Source organism: Triturus cristatus, chromosome 1_2 (genome assembly GCF_964204655.1).
Source record: "Triturus cristatus chromosome 1_2, aTriCri1.1, whole genome shotgun sequence".
NCBI lineage: Eukaryota > Metazoa > Chordata > Amphibia > Caudata > Salamandridae > Triturus > Triturus cristatus.
This window is the reverse complement of record NC_140580.1, coordinates 54877904-54891257: the sequence shown is the minus strand read 5'-3', so window position 1 is coordinate 54891257 and position 13354 is coordinate 54877904.

The window sequence follows — 13354 nt, the reverse complement described above, 5'->3', positions numbered from 1 at the left end:
TATCGCCTCGTTGTAAATATGCCCCTAAATGCGTTTGTGTCCCGTTTCATGCGCCCCAGGGGTTAGCTACATGGAAGAAACCTGGAAATCTGAAGCCAGGTTCAAAACCCAAGATGAACTCACACAAGCAAATAAATAATATCTATAGCAATTAATCTTTTCTCTTCGGGGTAACACAATCAAGTCTGTTCATATGAGTGGAAAAAGGTTGTGACTGTGAAGCAAGAGGTTATAACTATTTCGAAATCTCCTGCACTGGTGGTGTTTACTTTTCAGCATAACGTTGCCTCAGTTATGACGCATGCAATTACTATTTCTAGCATCAGGACACTAATATGCCTTATGAAGTGCTTTAAATGGAAAAAAAATAAGTGCAGGTACTCACCAAATGGAGATGTGGCCTCGGGGCGGAGCTTGAGGTGGGCTATGGGGGCAGAGCTATTTGCAGTGCTGGGGACCCAGCCAGGGCACACATTTAATGTGATTGAGATTGAATTGGTGTGCAGATGTGCATAATGATACTAAAGCGTTTCTGGTATACGGTGAGTATTCCATTTCCCTTATGAGTACAAAAGGGTACATTTATTGGTGGTTCAACACCTAGATCACATATGACTAGCACAAGATATTTTCCTTAACACTTTTTTGGAAAGGTTTAACTATGGTTAACCCTCTTGTCTCATTGCCACTTAGCAGACATCGCCCAGCCCCTCCTAGGTGGCACTTTGCCTCCAAGCTCCTTTACTGCTGTAAAGTCTGATTGCCTCTTTCTGGAGGTGGGCAAGCTGCTGAAAGCTTGAGCCAGAATGCCTGGCTCTGGCTCAGTTCCAGGTCCTCTTGCACTCTCAAGCCCAAAATGAACTGAACTTTGATTGCGCATCGGCCTGCCAACCAAACTCTTATCTTGTGCAAAGAATAAAGACAAAATAGTGACCTTTATGCCATACAGGACAGAAAGAAAGATACAGCCATCTATTGCACAATGTGAAAGAAGAAATTCTTGAATCAATCCCAGCTTCCCCACATGACCAAATTGTGTGATCGTAGACAAAAGATTTATCTTACCAACCTCCTTTTTCTTCATTAGCACATATGATGGGATATTCAAATGCACGACTTCAGGATGTGTGCTGTACAATCACATCTTGTGTTAGATGTAATACACTATGATGTTGCTTCATTCATGAAAAAAAAAATAAGCCAAAAATAATAAACACCTGAAAAGTGACTTGCTTCCTAGATCACTAATGGCAGTGGCCTCATGGTGGGAGCACAAACACCTCTCAATGCTGTGATATAAGCTTGTGCACCAAGGTGAAATGATTACAATTGAAAAAAAAGACACTTATTTCAATGGTAATGTTTGCAATGCTCGACTAATGTACGAGCTTTTAAGCCCAAGCTAGACGTCGTGGTTCGGCTCTGACTGGGCTCTCCTCGTTAATTTATTGGTTCACACACCTCTACCCTTCCCAGAGCCCATCCATTAACCCAAGAGAAAACGGCCTCTAAAAAACAAAATACAATGGTATTGAAACACTGCGGAGAAAGCAGATCCGCACTGGAGGGAGTGTGGCCAAGCACGTGCTACAAGCAAACCCTTTCACGTGTGCTTCATGGGCAGAGTGTGGTAATGCAGGGCTTGTTGGGCTTGCAACTATATATCTGCTATGTTGGACACTGCACACAACACTCACTCACTCAAGAACATGCACAGGGTCACAGAAGCATTCATGCACGCAGACAGAGCATTTAGTACATGTGCATAGCTGCCAAGGTTTCAGATTGCTTATGTGTCACATGTTCATATTTACAGTGTAATTATTAGTTACATTCAACGACTATGAGTGACACTTTCTCACGAGCAAAATCAAGCAATGAAGATGAAGGAAACATATGCCCTCAGGAGAGTGACAATGAGGCACACATAGGTCACAGCCAGATATATTATTTCAAAAAGACTTTAGCTTGCTTATCCCTATATAAATCATCAGCTGTGCGGTCCACCCCAGTCCAGCTCGCCGCCCGCTACCTGCCCAGCCCCACTGGTGGCACCAGATCACACCAGCGGAAGCCTGCCACAGAGCTACACTACACTCTGCTGATTTAGTGACCTGTGAACTCTGGTTCATGTATGTTAGACCTGTCAGCCCTTTGGCTGTTCCCTCCTCATTTTTTTTTTCCCCCTTTACCCCCTCATCTTTTCCTGTCCACTAACTTCTTTTTGGTGTTGGTGTAGAGGCTCTGGGCACCCCTTTCTCACTACCTGAGGGAGAGGCGCAAGGTGCTTCACCAAATGGAGGAAGGGGGAGAGTGGTTTCACAAAATGGTGGTCCCAACTGTCGCCTCAGAAGAACCTGGGCCATAGACTGCCATGGGGGGTTCCGGAACCTTCTGGACCACTCTGGTCAGTCAGGGCCCAGGTTATAAATAGAGGTGAAGGGGGGTCGGCCATTTTAGAAGGTAGCTGAGCTGTGAGGTAGTCAGGAGTAAGGCACCTGAGTGGGGAGGTGGCTGCGCTAGAGAGGGAATTGACAGGTCTTAGGGTCTGCATGACTTCCCTCATCAGCTGATACCACCCTCGACCTCTTGACCTGTCCCTGACCTCAGCCACTGACTTTGGGGGACATCTTTACCTTAAGAGACTCCTGTTTAGTCAGAATTCCTGAAGGAAGACCAGGGGAGGAGCCTCCGTCCTGGACTATACCTCCCTCACCCCTATTGTGCCCGGGATTTTGAATCAAACAAGGCTTAACGTCTGACCACTGTTCCTGCCTGTTTGGAAGGTGACTGTGCCCAAGAAACAAGCATTTGGTTGGGGTACTTGTCCGCTCCGGAGTGAACCCTGCACCCTTAATTTCAGCCCCCCCCTGGCACGAGTCCCCGCCTGGAGCACTCACCGCCGCATCCCTTAGATTAGGAGGTTGCCTGCTTTCACCAAGAGGTTGCCTGTGGTCTCCGGGAGGTCTGTGAGGAGAATCGGGACTCCCTGGTGAGGGCCGGCGAGCAGGCGACGCGCCTGAGGAGCTGAGGAGATTTACATCCAGGAAGTAATGGTCGCGTAAGGCCGTGAAGCAGCCTTCCCAGTGTCATGTGACGGGGGCAGACGCAGTAGCGCCGCCTCACTGTTGCCGGTAGAAGGAGTAGGCCGCGCCCCCGCAAGCCGCGTTGCCTCAGGCGGCTGCGGGCGCGGATCCCAGCAGCGGCGGAGTGGGGACGAGACAGCGCCTGGCCTACGGAGCCGAGTGGGGTCCGGGGACGACTCTGCACCCGTGTTGTGGGGAACGCTGGTGCGAGACTTCCTCCCGCGAGAAGACCCAGCCTCAGAGAAATCCTTGGGGGAGGTGGCCAGTGGGTGTGCCCCGTGTTCGCCCCCCTTAACCCCTTCCCTGCTCATGACGGAACCGTTCCGTCATGAGCCACGGTTGTCGTGTGCTCATGACGGAACGGTTCCGTCATGACAATCCTGCCGGCGGCCGCTCCGCCTGCGCGGCGCTGTTTCCCCGCCTGTGCGGGGCGACAACGCAAATGGGCGGAGTCATGACGGAACCGTTCCGTCATGAGCACAGCTCAACTGTGGCTCATGACGGAGCGGCTCCGTCATGAGCACAGGCCCGCCGCGCTGCCCCCCTGCCCCCCCCAGCGCTGCAGCGGAATGTCCGCAGCAGCGAAGGGGTTAAGGGATCCCCCTTTGCCAGTACAGTGAGCCCCGTCTGTCCCGCGCGAAGTGGGAACTGAACTCCAAGCTCCGCCGATCTTCCCGGACAGAGGAGGACACCGAGGTTGAACAGTAAGCTGAGCTTAATGAGAAAAGGGAGGGGGGGAACAGAGCAGGTGAAGACCTGGCAGTCCCGGCTGATGGTCCCATGGGAAGCCAGGATCTGGGTTAAGATTGCCAGCACAAAGAAAGTTTCATGTGTAATGTTCAAATGTAATAGCTTGATTGCCAGCACAAAGAAAGTTTCATGTGTAATGTTCAACTGTAATAGCTTGATTGCCAGCACAAAGAAAGTTTCAGGTGTAATGCTCAAATGTAATAGTTTGATCACCAGTAGCAGAGGAAGTTCATGTGCCATGCTCAGATGTAACAGCTTGATTCCCAGCAACAGACTAGATTTGCAGTATAGCGCCTAATTGTAAAAGAGTGATCATATGCAACCGCCTAAGATTCAGGTAGTAAAGCGTTTAGTGTAGACATCGGACTGAAGGGCAACGAGTGGGCTTGTTGACCCTTTGACATTCCGTGCCATGAGACCGTTACGGGAAGCGCTACAGGTGGGGAATTAATATGGCGCTCTATGGTCTAGACGCTGGATTGATACATCTGATGATGTTTAGGTGGGGGCTATACTGAAGTAAAGGAAGGAATTGTACTGTTGAGTGGGATACTATGAAATGTTTGATCCTGAAATGTGATGGATAGAATTGATTGAGCGCAATTAAAAAGGAAATATAAAACTTCCTCTTATCCGTTCTACTTATTCGGTGTAGCGTCATTTTTGAGTGGTGTGGGAATTGGGTGTGATGCAAGCACGACATGCAATTTTGGAGAAAAAGCTTTTCTGCCTGAGTCAAGCTACCCCAAGGACGTCAGGTCCAACAATGTACCATGCGGGAGAGGCCTTACTGAAACACTCTTCACTCACCTCTCTCTATTGACCCTCAATTTAGGGTAGCTATATTCCTGTATTTTCATCCAGCATGACAAAAGCATCTTAATTAAAAGTTCCAATTTGACCAGAGTTACATTATCAAACCGCATGACAATACAGCTCTCCATGCCTCACTTCGGGTGTTTCTACGCGCTGTAAATTTAGGATGATAGCATTATGCAATTTCATGATTCTCAGTTTACCAGCCTCGGAAAGATGTAAGGACAAGTGAGCCTTACAAGGATTCAGGCTCATGAACTGCAGGTCACTGAAGTATCATTGAGAAAGCTATTTTACAAGGAGATATAATAACACTTTGTAAAAAAAACAATACTTTTGTATTATTTTTTAACTTTAAATCTTGAATATTACTTTGTTATATTTTACGTGGAATACATATTCAGTCATCATCTACTGTAGACAGCTGTAAGTTCTTTTAATAAAAAGAAAAAAGCTTAAAACACGATACAAGCCTTGGGAATATATCAAACAAAAGATTTTACTCTGCGTTTGCAAACTTTTTACATGTAGGCCTTGATTACTATTACATCATTATTTTGCGATCCCGACGTGCAAGCTGTGTGCACAAGAGCAGACAGAGCAAAGTGTATGTACACAAGAGGCCCGTCATGCAAGCTGTGTGCAGACACACAGGCAGAGCAAAGAGTATGTGCAAAAGAGGCCTGTCGTGCAAGCTGTGTTCACAAGAGCAGGCAGGCAGAGCAAAGTGTATCTACACAAGACGTGCCCGTCGTGGAATCTGTGTGCACAATAGCAGGCAGAGCAAAATGTATCTACACAAGAGGTCCGACATGCAAGCTGTGTGCACAGAAAACGGCAGACACCCCAGCAAGCCAGGAGTAAAAAAGTAGGTGCAGAATGACTGTGTGCACAAGAGCAGGCAGGACATATAGTGAGTATTCACACAAGAAGCTTGGTGGAAGCAGTGGCCACAGAAACAGGCAAACACATAAAGAAGCTAGGAGTGCACACACTAGGTGCAGAAAGACAGTGTGAGCACATAATCTGCATGAACGTCTACAGCAGTTCAGTCCGGGCTCACCCACAGACACCAAGAAAATTCTATCATAGCTCCCTGAAGCCGACACATTCACCTAAAACAGAAAGTGGCACATAACCATTCACCCTACTGATAGCGTGCCTTCACCAGCCGAACCAGACACCAGTCTGTGACAGGAAGCTAAGAACAGGTCGGAAAGTCACAGCAGGCCTACATACCAATGGAAGAGTGTGTCATATAAAATACACATAACATAAAATAACACACAACAGCACAAGACGTGGAGACTGCAGTTACAGAAAGTTACTATAGTGTGTGCAAGGATAGAAGCTGCATTACTTTCACTACCTTCCTCCTCACTCTGGCTCCAAAAATGTGCTGCCCTACTCTGCTATCCCAGCAGGAAGCCTTCTCCGATTTCCCTAGAGTCAGGAGATATGCCCGTTAGCGGGCCCTGACCACACACCTACAGTGCTATTGACCCCACAGAGCCTGAGTAGACACGGTGTCCGTAATCACAGTGTGAGTCGGGCTCCCCCAAACTCCCTACCTACCAGCTCTGAATGAATGCCTACGGGCAGCTACTCAATTAGCACATTGTGGGGGGTAGATTAGCTCTCGATCAGAGTGCTTCAGGAAAGCAGCCCGACTCATTGTCAGCTGCAGTGCTCTTCTTTTTGTGCATGCCAATTTCCCTGAGCTTGGCTTGCTGTCCCATGAGTACCGGTACTCTCTTTAGACAAAGAGAAGTTCCGGTACTCAAGAGCAGGAATTTTAGAAGTGCCGGTACTTAGTACCGGTGAGTACCGGCCCATTTAAAGCACTACTATGGTAAAATAGGTATATTGCTCCAAATGAGCAGTGGGTCACCATTTGAGTGAAATCCCGCTGCCGATCTCAGTATCGAGGGTGGCTGGCTTTCCTTTGCAGCAATAAACCGCAACTCTAACATAGCAGGCGACTGACTCATGTTTAGGTCTCATCTCTAGACGGCACGCATACACTCGAGACCTGCTATTTCTACCGTAGTTAGCTTCAGTCTGCCCATAGACTTGCCATTTGCTGGCTTCCAAGTCCCTCCGTTATTCAGTCTCCCCAGTGGTCAGGGCATGCATGCGTCACGCCTCTTCCTGACTTTGACCCTCCCATGAGCGCAGCGACCAACTACTGCCAATGATACACAGCACTCATTTCAACCTATTGTTCAGGGGCTTCTATTTTTTTACATGGGTGACTGATCACTGAGGATGCTGTGGCTTCTTTGCCAGGTGCTCGCATGTCCACCACAGCCTTGGACCTTGCACATCCTCATTGTGAGTGCAGTGCTTCTTGGGGCAGCAGAGCACTCAACGCTGCTGCCTCAGAGGAACTCCACCTAAGGATGCACAATCCCAGCAGACTCAAAAACACTTGCTCATTCAAGGCAAGACCCGCTGCTCGGATCATTTTCTCACCTTTTTACTGTTTCTCGCATGTGCAACGAGCACACTGGCTGCCATCGCGCATGAGGCTTATTTTCATAGTATTATCAGTGCGCTCTGCCACTTAAAAATAAAACTACATTTCCCATTATGCAGATCAAATGCCATCAGTAACGCGCCTCCCGTAATTGGCCTCTGACACTCTGTAACAGAGGACAAAGATTGCAGCAGCAGAGACCAAGGCATGAAATCGCTCTTCTCTTTTCACATTAGCCAGACAATTTATATCAATTCCGTAATGGAAATAGAGGTCATTATTTTTACTGCACTAACATGGTAGCAAAGTAATGGGTGTTTATTTGCACTACCTCGAGAGCCAGTGCTCGCACTCATACTTGCCTGCTGTGCTGTAAAGATGCTGTGGGTTGCAAGGAACAGACGGACACCAGGAGGTAGAGAGAAAAAGGCTGCTTTATTGAAGACAGGTGCACCTACCATAAACATAACCTCGGCCTTACTGTACAAAACTGAACCTAACTATACATTGCTTCATCTACTTACCAGCCCTCCCCTACCTCTAATGTTTCCCCCAGTATTCTCCTTTAATTGCAACTATTTAACAACCCCAACTCCTTCCTGAACTATTGAACCTTTAAACCCTGTAACCTCTTCGCTACTTTTCTAAACATCTAATTGACTAAGTATCTCCTATCTCAACCTTATTACCTGCTCCCGAATTAACTTGTTCCTAACCATAAAGTAAACTGTAAACCTGTACATAACTAGCTCCCAGACACCTAGCACCTGCCTCTAGCGACAACCAACGCCATACTATATTCTGCTCCCTAACCAGATGCACCTGCCCTGTTAGGTTTGAAATTCCCCTCTCACCATGATACACTTGTCATGCTATATTAGATTAGAAATATGTGGCTAAATAGATGCCATTTGTGTTCACGTTATGCAACCCACTGAGTTATCCCTGCAACATGTACTTTTTTGTTAGCGCGTGTGACTCCATTTTCTATTTTGTAATCTTATTAGACTGCTTCGGCTGTGCTCGTACTGGGCCTTAGTACTCCGAATTGCTTGCCTCAGCTGAACACTGTACTTCGTTATTTTTTTCTCTACTGTTCATGGCTGCAACCTGACTTGCTAACGAACAATTATTCCGCTTTTGCATACCATTCTCAATGTGTAGCTCTGCTATCATGTTCGGAGACGCTGAGAATCAGCACAGTGGCCTTGGACTACTGTTAGAGTGTCCCATCTGGCAGGTGTTAGCCCATCTCTCTGTGCCTCCTTTGTACATGTCCGGCTCAGGTCGGTAGTTTTCCACTAGAGGCATGGCCAAAGTCTCCTAGAAAGGTTTATCATGTATTAGCAAACAGAGGGGCGCCAGTCCCTCGGCAGACATTTTAGGGTGAAGGTCTGATAGGACTCCTCTGCAGAGTATCTGCTGAATAAAACATAAGTTGTGTTCTCCACTGTCTGACCGACTCTTTATTTTAGGAAGGCATATCAGGTGGTTGTGAAATACCCTGTGTGGCCCTAGAGTTCCCCGTCCAGTTGGTGCCCGAACAGGGACCCCGCAAGGTGATCTCCTCACCCGTAATCGGGTTGCAGGGTCAGGGTGGTGTCCGGTCAGTTGAGCCAATCGGGGCCTACACACAAGACCAAGCTTGGTTCTCGCAGCTGCCCCACCCTTCTGATCCAACGGATCCTCAGCTAGTGGTCACCAGCTGGGGTCCTGAAAAGGTGAAACCTTGGAGTTGACCGTTTGGTCTGAAGAGTCGGCAGTGGAGAATAACTTGACTCCACCTGTGTGCACAAGGTGAGTGATTTGGTTTTTGGGAAAATGGCGTCATTCTTGGATGGCACAAGCCTCTGGGCTGTGTCTTGATTCAGTCTCTGGACTGTCTTGTCTAAGGTTTTGGACTGCCTTGCTTGAACGACACGAGTCGACCGGCTGTGTCTTGGTATGGTCTCCAGACTGTCTTGTTTTGAACTTGGTGGGTTTGCGGACTCTTGAAAAGCCACAGAGTGTTTGAAGCAGTCTACCGGACCAACTGGAAATTCGGCCTGCACTTGAAAAGGTCCGGGGCAGTTCGCGAACAATCTGCCAGGCCAGCTGGTAATTGGCATACACTTGAAAAGGTCTGGGGCAAGAGCCTATCTTCTTGAACCTTGTACAGTCCCTGGACTGTCTTTTTGAACGCGATGCAGTCTCTGGGCTGGTTTGTGGTTTGATTGTTGTGTTTGGCTGCTGTGAGGTCTGTGGACCGACGCCGATGACGGTCTTGGTGAAATGCTTGTTTGAGAGAGTGACGACTTTGCTTCCTGGAAAGTGGATTTTGATATTTTTTTTTGTAATCTTTGATATTCTATTTTTCCTTTATTTGCAGCTGTTGGTGTTATGGTTATCCGTTAGGGACAGTATATATGTCTTATATTAAGATGCCTTGTTTGAGTAAGTTAGGATGTTTCGGATGTCGATGTTTTCTACTGATGCTCGGTTGGAAGAGAGCCAACCTGCACCTCCGGAGGGTACCCCAAAATTTGACATATATGTCAAGCTTGGTATTGGCCCTATTATGTTTAGCACATTGTGGAATAAATATACGAGGGACAATGCAGAGCTGCAATGGCCACTTACTGGCTCATTTGATGAACAGAAACTGAATTTCCTGCAGAACAAATTGTTCACGAAAAGGAGCAGGCAGTCTATGTTTGATTCTTTAAGAGTGTGGCAGAAGGAAGCAAAGCAGCATCGGATACGGGCAGAGAAAGAGGCTCAATGGAAACAGACGCAAACTGTTATGAAGAAAGCAGTAGCCTATGAAAGAGAAAAGATGGAGAAAGGCATAGAGTGCGCAGATAGGAAGTTTCGACTGCAGACTGACAAATGTTATGTTGCCAGGGATGAGAGTGATAAGCTTGTTGAAGAACTATTGGATTCTCGCCCCCCACCACCCTATGCCCCTGAACAAATATACCCAACAGTTCCCACGTCCCAGTCTTCTACTTCTAGTGCCAGGCTCTCTGGTAATACTGCTTCTAGTACTACGGCCCCAGCCCCGGCCCCACTTGCTTCTCCTTTACCCACGCCAGTAACAGGGGTGGGTGTCGTTACTTCCCCTGCCCTGTCTCTTGGTTCCGTCTCTACCGCTACACCTCCTTACATCCTTACAACTCTGTCTCCATAGAAGATGGTACCTGTTTCTGCATCTGCTCTTTCCCCTGTGAGTGTGACACCCCAAACGCTGTTGAATGTTGAAACGCCTCCACATGGGACACATGGAGTGAACTGGGCAGCAGCACGAGACCGCATGGAGAAAGTGTTAGTGCGCTCTGCTGTTGGTACTGAGGAGAAACAGATGGTGGTGAATCAGGCGGCTCAATGGGCCCGGCACTCGATCTATAGTGTGGAAGATGTGTGAAGTGTGATGAAACATTATGAGCCCTATATATAGCAGCATGCCCTTAAGCATAAGTCAGCTACACTAATAGACTTGTGGGAACAGTGCTTCCACGGTGTTGCACCACAGATCATCGATGATATATGATACAGAGTATATGCTGCAGATATGGCCCCGAATGAGGCTTTTAGCACTGTATCTACATTAGTAGATTATCGAGGTAGGTTACTTCAGAAGGTTCCGACCCTAGGAACACAGCACCCCATAAGGGAGGTCCACCCCATCTAGCATCCTGAAATACTGGCGTTGCGTGACTCCATGAACACTGTAATCAGACCTCGAGTCGACGCTCGGTTTCAAGAGCAATGGATCTACACCGCTTGGAAAAGGAGTGAGGTCCTCTCTCTAAAGAGCCAGTTGCGGACCCCGAAAAAACCCCACTGCATATTATAAGGATTTGACAGAGGCGGCCTCCTCCACAGTGATGACATTGGCTGATATAGAGGTATTTTTCGGCTTGCTTGTGCCGGTAGATATATGGAGGCAGGACCATGCATTGGAGTTGGGTGGCACATGGGATGAGATCAGAGCATGGGACAAGGAGCACAAGCCCGGTGAGAAGCCGAAGGCAGAGCTAGTGGCTTTGCAGGGGCGTATTATCGCCTACATGCACTCCCTTATCCCACCGAAGAGAGTGGACTGGGATTAGTTGACTGCATGTCACCAGAAAAAGGATGAGAGTGTGTCGGATTTCTTTACCAGATCCGAAGGGGTGTTTCTAGATTTTAGTGATCAGGACTTGTTGCAGGAGGGCGGGGTACGTTTGTTCGTGAACAGATTTGTCACTAATTTGCTCCCTGAGATTGCAACAAGGTTGCAGGCCTTGGAAAGTACCTGGACGACCTCCTCTCCGTCGGTCATATTAAGTATGGCACAGTACTATGAGCATAGAGAGAACAAGGACAAGGAAAGGGTAGTGAAGAAGTCAAAAGATTTGAAGACGAGGGTGTTGATGCAGCAAGTTGCGAGGGGAGGTGGAAGAGGGTGAGGTTTGGGTTCAGGCCCACGGCCACCTCGATCTAATAGGGGTGGTGCCTCGAATGCACCTGTGGGCCCCAATCAAATGTGTGTACTGTAAGAAAGAGTGGCATTGGAGGAACGAGTGTCCGGAAATGTTGCCTAAAGGTGGGGCCCCGAGAGGTCGGGGTTTTGGACGATGCGGAGGAGGAGGAGGCCGAGGGGGGGTGCAGTCAGAAGACTCATCGTACAATAGGCAGAGCGGGACCTATTTTGATGACCCTCGAGGAAGACAGTACTACCATGACAACTATGATATGGACGAGGTGACGGGTTGTCTCACAGCTAGGGCAGCCAGGAACAGGGCAAGAGACCAGTTCCGGTGCCTGTAGATCTACGTGGACCCTATATAACTGCAGATCTACAAGGTACCACTGAGAAATTTTTAGTCGACACAGGGGATATGAATAGCTCTGTTTCCCATTCATTGGTCCTGGAAGCAGCTCTGTCTGGCCAGAATAATGTTTTGGTGGGTTTCTCAGGCGTTCCGGTTGTTAGCCCCATTTTCAAGCCCCTCGCTTTGACTATTGGCCCCTTTAAGGTTGACTCACCATTTTTACTGACATCAAATTGTGGGGAGAACTTACTAGGACTGGATCTGTTAAAAAGGCTGCATGTGACAATGTATTGTTCCCCAGACTGTGTTTACATGACTGTTGGCCAGCAAGTGGCCCATGCCAAACAATGGTTCGCAAAAGACGCCCCCCTTCCCAATAAGTTCCAAGATGTGCCGCGCACATTATGGGCTACTGGAGACTACGATGTGGGGTTGCTCCAGATCCCACCTGTCTCTATCCAGATCAAGAGCAATGTTAAATTGCCTAGAATTCCCCAGTACAAGATATCCCAGGCAATTATCTAATTAACTAAGTATCTCTTATCCTCACCTTATTGCCTGCCCCCGTATTAACTTGTTCCCAACCCTAAAGTAAACTGTAAACCTGTACATAACTAGCTCCCAGACGCCACTCCTAAAGTCCTCAGTCTTTCTGACCACCCCTTTAGGACATCCTGTGGTACCGTTGGATATCTGGCAACTTGTCTAAAACTTCCTTAATTAGAAAGAAGTACAATTCCATACCGTAGCCGACAAATGGACACTATCCACCCTAAAAAAATATATCCCTGTAAACTTCAATTCCGGGTACTCCCCCTCCCAAAACCTGCTTCTTTACAAAAGGCTCTCCTGTTTTTGTTTATCTTCCTCCTGGCCTTGTCAATGGCAGTGGGTTTTTTGGCCCCCCCACTGCCTTCTAGGTATGAATTCTGTCCAGATTACATAGTAACCTGACCATCTCTGCTTAATCTCTAACAAATCCCTTTTCATTTGCGTAACGCCAAACCTTTGCAGACAACCAGGTCATTTTCTCCTAGGTGTATAACTAAAACATCAAGACAAACATGGCGATGCAACAACAAATTTAAACTTTGAATACGTTTGTGCCAACACATGCCGCCCTTTCGGTGCCAACATATGTTAAACAGCGCTGGGTCCAAACCAAGGTTTACACCATTCCCTTTCTGAATCTCAGGTTTTTTTGCCCATTTCACAAAAGAGTGCCCAACTATCCAAATAGATAGTGCCACCTACTCCGGCCCTGCTACTGCACCTGAAAAGACATATGCGTGAGAGAAGAAAAACTACATGGCAGCATTATCCCCGACCCTCTTCTTGATGTACCGCTTATAGCAGTCTGACAACCATTGCCCCAGCCTTTTTAATTTCTCTGGCCCCCTCCTTGATTGCGCAACATCTGAAGTCAT